Genomic DNA, 9,174 nt, shown 5'->3' on the forward strand with positions numbered 1-9,174 from the left:
GTTTAAGATTTACAATGGACAACTATACAACGGTATAAGGATGTAAGCATATTGTTAAACCGGAATTGGTTATTCGTAAACCGAAGTTTGACAATGGAAACGGTACAATGATGAATGCATTGGCGGTTCAACAAGTGACTAATGGTATCTACTGGGTCATCATTTTGTATATGAAGTTAAACCGCCCAATCTGGTATTAAAAGTGTATAAGTGAAAGAAGAAACAAGTTTCACATCTTGCCATGGTAATTTCAGATCTACCGCGCATTGGAAAAACAAAATATATTCTGACCTAATTTCCAGCGTGTTAAAGGTTCACCAAGTTGAGATGAGTTTTATACAAGGCAGATGTTCTAACAAGGAAGCAGGAGTTTAAAGTATAAAGGCTTTGGAAAAAGCAGATCTAAACTAGCCATTGGTACTGCTAAAGAGAAACAAACAGATTCAAGAACTTCGAAGAACTACGAAGAACGACGAACCCTAATGGTCGATCTGGAGTAAGAAAGGAGGAACGTACTGGTGCCGAGGAAGCAGCGGAGGATTGCCGCGTTTTTATGGTCCGATCAGGTTGATGCAGTGGCCGTCGCGGAGGAACAAACGAAGGTCGACGGTGGCGGCGGAGCTCCAACGGATGGGTAGTGCAAGGAAGAAGATGAGGTGAAGAGATACGGGGGGAAATGGAAAGACCCCCTGGCCCTATTTATAAGGGCAGAAAGATAAGCGTCAGGCGCGAAAATCGAGGAGCCTAAATTTTGGATATGAGGCGGAGCTGTCGCCTCGATTGTCGGAGGCTCATTAATGAAGGTGGATTATACACAGTTTTAAATAACAGGTGATGTCACAGCGGTTTACCATGGTCCTAGAAGATGATGTCACGACGGTTTACAAGATTATGTGAAGATGTTGAAGAAGAAATTTTCTTAAGTATTGAGGATTGACATGAACCAGGTCAAATCAATCTGGGACCTAATGTTGGGGATATTACCACTGGGCGTAAACCGGCCAGGAGAGGCCAGGTTAACCCCATAAGTAGTTCATTTGTATCTGAAGTCCATGAAGACAGGCGGTGACGCTTTATGAAGGCCCAGGTCCCAAAGCCGGTTTAAGGCCTGTAGACATAAACCAGCATTGATATGTAAACTTGTGTTGTAAGATAGAAGTAGCAGATACCGAGCCGGACACGATTATGAGCCAGCCTCGGGATTCTGTAAACCGACGGGCGTCAACCCATGTATATAAGGGGACGACCCGGCGGCGGTTCAAGGACAACAGACAACAACTCGAGACTCAGGCAAAGCGTATCCGCTCCCTGGTCATCGAAACCCCAGCAATTCCATCACAACTAGACATAGGCTTTTACCTTCATCGTAAGGGGCCGAACTAGTATAAAACTCTCTTGCGTCCCTTGTCCGCTTTAACCCTTTAAGTTAACCCGTAGCGATGGCTCCATGACTAAGTCCTTTCTCTAGGACATCTGCCGTGACAAAACCACGACATCCAATATATCGATCTTTACGTCTCAACCATTTCGAGACACCTCGTCATGTCCGTGGTCATATCCGGGACTCCGAACTACCTTCGGTACATCAAAACACATAAACTCATAATACCGATCGTCACCGAATGTTAAGCGTGCAAACCCTACGGGTTCGAGAACTATGTAGACATGACCGAGACATGTCTCCGGTCAATAACCAATAGCGGAACCTGGATGCTCATATTGGTTCCTACATATTCTACGAAGATCTTTATCGGTCAAACCGCATAACAACATACGTTTTTCCCTTTGTCATCGGTATGTTACTTGCCCGAGATTCGATCGTCAGTATCTCAATACCTAGCTCAATCTCGTTACCGGTAAGTCTCTTTACTCGTTCCGTAATGCATCATCCCGCAACTAACTCATTAGTCACATTGCTTGCAAGGCTTATAGTGATGTGCATTACCGAGAGGGCCTAGAGATACCTCTCTGACAATCGGAGTGAAAAATCCTAATCTCGATATATGCCAACTCAACAAGTACCATCGGAGACACCTGTAGAGCACCTTTATAATCACCCAGTTATGTTGTGACGTTTGGTAGCATACAAAGTGTTCCTCCGGTAATCGGGAGTTGCATAATCTCATAGTCATAGGAACATGTATAAGTCATGAAGAAAGAAATAGCAGTAAACTAAAACGATCAAGTGCTAAGCTAACGGAATGGGTCAAGTCAATCACATCATTCTCCTAATGATGTGATCCCGTTTATCAAATGACAACTCATGTCTATGGCTAGGAAACTTAACCATCTTTGATCAACGAGCTAGTCAAGTAGAGGCATACTAGTGACACTATGTTTGTCTATGTATTCACACATGTATTATGTTTCCGGTTAATACAATTCTAGCATGAATAATAAACATTTATCATGATATGAGGAAATAAATAATAACTTTATTATTGCCTCTAGGGCATATTTCCTTCACATTCTTGGTTGATTGACTCGGTATTTGAATCTTGATACATCGCTTGTGTACATATCTAAATGGGAGTACACATTATGCTGCGTGTGACATTTGAGTTGGACAAAAAGTGTTCCAAATATTCAAATTCACCTTAAACTGGATTCTGGCTTCTGAATTTGAGTATCGGCATTTGTAAATCATATTCATATATGACAGTGGAATACATCTTTGTCGTGCTTTTGAAGATATATAAAAACACATAGAATGATTTATAAATATTCATATAGGAATACAAAATGGATTCGAATTTAGTTGCCAGGGTAAACGTGGATGCTTATTGTCCCAAAATTCGAAAGAAGCGGCAAAATGTCCATTCCCACGTCGGCTGCCCGCATCCAAGTGTTTGGGAGATGGAAATTACTGTCTACCCATTACACGGACAATCCATCGGCCCGATTTCCACTGCTTTCAATAGGGGTAGGTTAGTAACTTCAATTAGACGTGACACGACCGCCCCTGAGCCCATTCTGACACGGCGGGTGCCAAACATGGGCGGCAAAACACATTTGATTCAAGCTCATCCGAAAGACCTCTGTTTCTCCCTCCATTTCCCCATTCATACACGGTGGGCGGAAAAACAAAATCGGCTCGGCCGAAATCGATGTAGGCAAATATTTTCAATAGGGGCAGGTTTGTAACTTCACTCAGACGTGACACAACCGCCCTACCTGTCAGCCCCGTTCATACACCGTGGGCGCCAACCATGGGCGCTAAAACACCCTCTCCTCGCCCGAAATCGCTCTGGGCAAATATTGGTGAGATGCGAGATTACCGTCCTATCCCCAACCGACGAGACGTCCAAATTTTAAACGGGGGCTAACTTTGTAACTTTCCCATATTTCAGACAGGCGCGTCCCAAAAACATGGTTCCCCGTACCTCTCCCTCCATTTTCCCATTCATACACCGTCCGCGCTAGAACACCATCCCCACACCAGCCTCCTCCGTCCGCCACCCCATCCATCGCCGCCGTCCTCCACCCCATCCATCGCCACCGTCCTCCACCATGCCGAAGCGCCTACCAAGACTGCGTCGTCCACTGCTAGAGATGGACGTTTCTCATCCATGGCGACGGACCAAGAGCCTTGCCTCGCGTCCTCTCGCTTCATCGGCGTCGTCGCCCTCTTTGCCGGGGCCGCTCACACGACCTTCTCTTCCACCGCAACGCGACTTATCCCCCGATGCACCCGTCTACCGTCGCAGATCTGCTTCAATGCCACCGATAGCCATCGCACCCCCGATGCCTACACGGCGCCGAAAAGAGAGGTGGTACTTCATATCTCCCCAAATTTTTGAACTCAACCAGAAAATAGATCGGAACTTGGTTACTCTACTTTCTTTTCAGCTCTTAGAATTTAGTTTTTAGTTCGAAGCAAACAATGGATGCTAAATATCATTTCTCCGGTTTGCAGCTTTAAATCTGCCATGGCACAGTCATAATACAGTTTAATTGATCATGCTTAGGGTTTAATTGATCATGTTGGTTCCGTGGTGGTTTATTTAATAGAAATTGGAGGGGAAACCCTATTTTGCTAAAAAAATGCTTAGGGTTTCCCCCTTTTATGATCACTATACGATCAGAATACGTGCTTCGTGTCATAATAGCACTGCTCCACCCATCAAGCTAAACAAGCTTAGTTGTTCAAATACGAATATGATATTATTAAAACAGAGTCGTTTAATTGGTCAGCTAAATGTTCCTAATTTAGTTTCGAAAATGCATGTTCGCCGCTCGGGTGTGTATCTCTACATGGTGCCCACGGTGGGCCGGCCCACCCTGGGATTTTGGGTCGTCCCAGGCCCCGATTCCCCTCTGTTCTGTTGCGCGCTTCTGATCTCTACTCGCCCCCAGCCACCTGCCTCACCGGCGACTTGCCGTCCCCAGATGACATGACTCTAGGAGGAGACGTCGTACTAGCAGGAGTTCAGGAGCCGCTCGCCCTACAGCGTCACCGCTGCCCGGGAGCGCCGCTGTGCCTACCTTCCTAGTCCGTTCAGGGCTCAGGCGTGCAACACCCACCACACCAACCCGATTTATCCTGAGATACGTCCTCAATACTCAGCACTTCAGCAGCCACTCCTCATCACCCATTTTCTAATTGATTCATTACTCATTAGGCAGGACTGTCATTAGGGTTTGTTGTGTGCTGAGTGCTACCTACACTTAATGGTTCAGATGTATTTCAGTAATCTTTAGTACCTGTAAAGTTCACAGGGTTTCAAAATTTCGGCCCTAGGAACAGACACTAGTCATTTTGGATTGTTGGTCGTAGTGACATTGACCCAGATTACTACTGCAGGCCAGGTTTGTTGACAATTTTACTTGTCTTTCTTACTCATTCGATATGATATCCAATTATTCACGTTGATTAGTTGCAAACAGTAAGTGCTAGACAAACTTTTTGATTCAGATTTTGGACGGTCTCTTACTGCAGTTACAATTCTGCATACTTGTCCTAGTGAGCTCACAAGTAAATGATTGATTCACTCCATCTATGCTTGCCTTCTCATATTTGTTGTCAATATTATTTTAGGGTGGACCACCCTATTTCAAAATACTGGAACCGTAGACATGAGTGAATAGTATTTCTCTGTGTGATCTCTTCCATCATGTGTGGGCAACAAACACTGCAATTTATAGAAAGAAAGTGTCATTTCCAGCTTTTACATAGGCTATGATCTTTTACATGGAATACAATCTGCCTACTTGCTTTGTGTCGCACTAACAACACTTCACCCTTGAAGCTAAACATTATGCCACTCATAATTCCTTGGTTTATTTGTTCAAATACGAATTTGATATGATTCTAATGTTCCTACTTCAGTTTTGAAATGTGTGTCTGCCTGCGTTATAGAGACATAAGGGGTTTGTATTTCCGTGTGTGGTCTGGTCAGCACGGTTGGGGTGAACTTTGCATATGCAGGGGTTTATAGGGAGACACTCTTCGAGTTGAATCCGCAATGCATTCCATAAATAATCTGACTACTTTTTATGTTTTCATGAATCTCAGATTCTGAACAGCATCATAATGATTATGAGCTTGCGTGCATGAAAAGAATAAAGTAGAACAATGCCATGGCTGTCAAACTTGGCATTAAGGGACTGAAATCAAGTCTGGATGCAATGCAATGCAAACGCTCTCCACCTACAGATTCATGCTCAGAATATGATCCTATTAGTGATTCTGAGCTAGAGGGAGACCTAAGTCAATGTAGCTCCCTAGTGGAGGAGTCAGAGGCAGATGCCCTATCTTATTCACCCATCAAAGTGTTTGCTCTAACTTTCCACGGTTATATTGGTCGCATATATCTTGCAACTAATGCTTTGCATTGCTTCTACTTTGTTGCACTGCCATTAACTTAGTTTACAAATCATGTATGTGAATACGCCCTGCCTATCCATTTTCAGTACATATTCCATCTGTTATCATACCATATTTATCCATTCAAATGTTGTTCTTGTGTATCAGACGTTCAAAAGGAAGAGGGCGATTGCTGATCACAGAGGAGCACAAGCAAAGTATTCGGAAAAGGTAGTGACACCTGATAAATCAAATAGCCCATTAGGTGTAGTTGCAATATCACCTGACCCGCAAAACACCCCACCTCTAGCAGACTCTAGCCCTACCACACTGGTCATTTCTGATGCCCCAACTCAATAGACCCCAACTGCAGCAAACAGTATGATGATGCCAGCTGACATAGCACCAGCTCTACGACGCAAAACCCCCATTCTAGCAAAGAGTACACCAAATCTAGGTGCCAAATCCCTTTTTGAACTAGAGAGAGCCCCAATTGCAGCAAATAGGACCCATGTTCCATTTCTTCCCAGTTTAGAAGACGAAGCTTATATTGTTGGCAGGAACTTTGTGTGCATCTTTCCTTCATGGAAAGATTATACCGCAGACACAGAACATTTTCCAGTCTTCCTCCGCAACTTACGCGTAAGTAATGTACTAATGTTATTCATGGTAATTACTGCATATGTTTCTGCTGACAAAAGACACAAGATTTCATTCTTTTAAATAGGCGAGGACCAAACTGGATTGTCAAGATGAGCAAGGGTTGGTTGCGCTTTTCAAGCACTCGTTGATGAAGTATCGTTCCTACCTGAGGCAAGCGCACTTCGATGGGAAGCCTCTAAATGAAATTTCTGTAAAGTCTTCGGTGCTACATTTATCCGACAGTGACTGGAATAATCTTGTTACACATTGGTCTCATCTGCAGCGTAAGGTACTGTCTATGATATCACATCATAATTTGAACTACATTTCTGCATTTGCCTTAACGTCTCACTTGTACGAAAATTGTTAGTAGAAGAACATTCATTCTCAAGGGACCACAGAATCTCGCAACTATACTGCACACTGCATTGCTCTTGTGAGTACCTCTTGCCCTGTATGACCATACTTACTTTCATAGCTGTTTGATTATGTAGCATCACTGCACATGTTAGCCTTGTTATCGTCCATTTGGTGGACATTATAAGATCCATATGTACTCTTACATAAATTTAGAATCAACCCACTGCTTTTGAAGAGGTTTAGCTCTGCAGTCCTCTTGTAAGGACTGAACGTCGTCTATCACTATACTTACATTAACAGCTACTCCCTCCGTCCCATAATATAAGCACGTTTTGTACAGTACACCAGTGTTCAAAACACTCTTGTATCATGGGAAAGAGGGATTGGTTCATTGTGTAGCATTCTGCATCTTATCTCCCTCGCCCACCATTTACTAAAAGATATCAGATCTATATTTAATCTTACCAAAAAGTTGAATACACAGACAATGCCACTGCAGAAGTGTAGCCCATTGGTCTTGTCAGTACATTTTGTCCTGTAACGCTTGTACTTCCAGGGATTGGTAGTTGATTATGTAGCATGAATCTGCATCTTATCTTCATTATCCTCTATCCCTTCCAGTATTATCATATCTATAATTACTCTCTACAAAATGTAGAGTACAGGCAATGCTTATGAAGAAGATTCTGTGCTGAAATTCTTGAGGTATCCTTCCCTTGACATGGAGAAGGGCATTATAAAGCCGGGGTTAACTGTTAATGTAAGTCAGTCCTTCTAAAGCCTTTATCCTCAATTGCTTTTTAATTTGCTCATACTCCCTATCGTTTACTGCTGTTTAGTTTGCTGTTTCTATCAAAATGCATGTTCGCAAGAACCGTAAGTTCCAAGTTTTACTTGTAAAACCAAATTCCTTATTCATACCTCATACGTCTCCAACGTATCTATAATTTTTTATTGTTCCATGCTATTATATATTCTGTTTTGGACGTTCAATGGGCTTTATTATACACTTTTATATTATTTTTGGGACTAACCTATTAACCGGAGGCCCAGCCCAAATTGTTGTTTTTTTGCCTATTTCAGTGTTTTGAAGGAAAGCAATATCAAACGGAGTCCAAACGAAATGAAATCTTCGGGAACGTGATTTTCTTAACAAACGTGATCCACAGGACTTGGAGTGGACGTCAAGGTATCAACGAGGAGGCCATGAGGCAGGGGGGCGCACCTACCCCCCCGGGCGCGCCCTCCACCCTCGTGGGCCCCTCGTAGCTCCACCGACCTACTTCTTCCTCCTATATATACCTACGTACCCCGAAAACATCAGATACGGAGAAAAACCCCTATTTCCACCACCGCAACCTTCTGTACCCGTGAGATCCATCTCGGGGCCTTTTCCGGTGCTCCACCGGAGGGGGCATCGATCACGGAGGGCTTCTACATCAACACCATAGCCTCTCCGATGATGTGTGAGTAGTTTACCTCAGACCTTCGGGTCCATAGTTATTAGCTAGATGGCTTCTTCTCTCTCTTTGGATCTCAATACAAAGTTCTCCTCGATTCTCTTGGAGATCTATTCGATGTAATCTTCTTTTGCGGTGTGTTTGTCGAGATCCAATGAATTGTGGGTTTATGATCAAGATTATCTATGAACAATATTTGAATCTCCTTTGAATTATTTTATGTATGATTGGTTATCTTTGCAAGTCTCTTTGAATTATCAGTTTGGTTTGGCCTACTAGATTGATCTTTCTTGCAATGGGAGAAGTGCTTAGCTTTGGGTTCAATCTTGCGGTGCTCGATCCCAGTGACAGTAGGGGAAACGACACGTATTGTATTGTTGCCATCGAGGATAAAAAGATGGGGTTTATATCATATTGCATGAGTTTATCCCTCTACATCATGTCATCTTGCTTAAAGCGTTACTTTGTTCTTATGAACTTAATACTCTAGATGCATGCTGGATAGCGGTCGATGTGTGGAGTAATAGTAGTAGATGCAGGCAGGAGTCGGTCTACTTGTCACGGACGTGATGCTTATATACATGATCATACCTAGATATTCTCATAACTATGCTCAATTCTATTAATTGCTCGACAGTAATTTGTTCACCCACCGTAATACTTATGGTATCTTGAGAGAAGCCACTAGTGAAACCTATGGCCCCCGGGTCTATTTTCCATCATATTAATCTCCCGTCAACAAGCTATTTCTATTACCATTTATTTTTCTTTCTTTACTTTTAGTCTTTATCATAAAAATACCAAAAAATATTATCTTATCATCTCTATCAGGTCTCACTTGTGCAAGTGGCCGTGAAGGGATTGACAACCCCTTTATCGCGTTGGTTGCAAGGTTCTTATTTGTTT

Source organism: Aegilops tauschii, chromosome 2 (assembly GCF_002575655.3).
Source record: "Aegilops tauschii subsp. strangulata cultivar AL8/78 chromosome 2, Aet v6.0, whole genome shotgun sequence".
NCBI lineage: Eukaryota > Viridiplantae > Streptophyta > Magnoliopsida > Poales > Poaceae > Aegilops > Aegilops tauschii.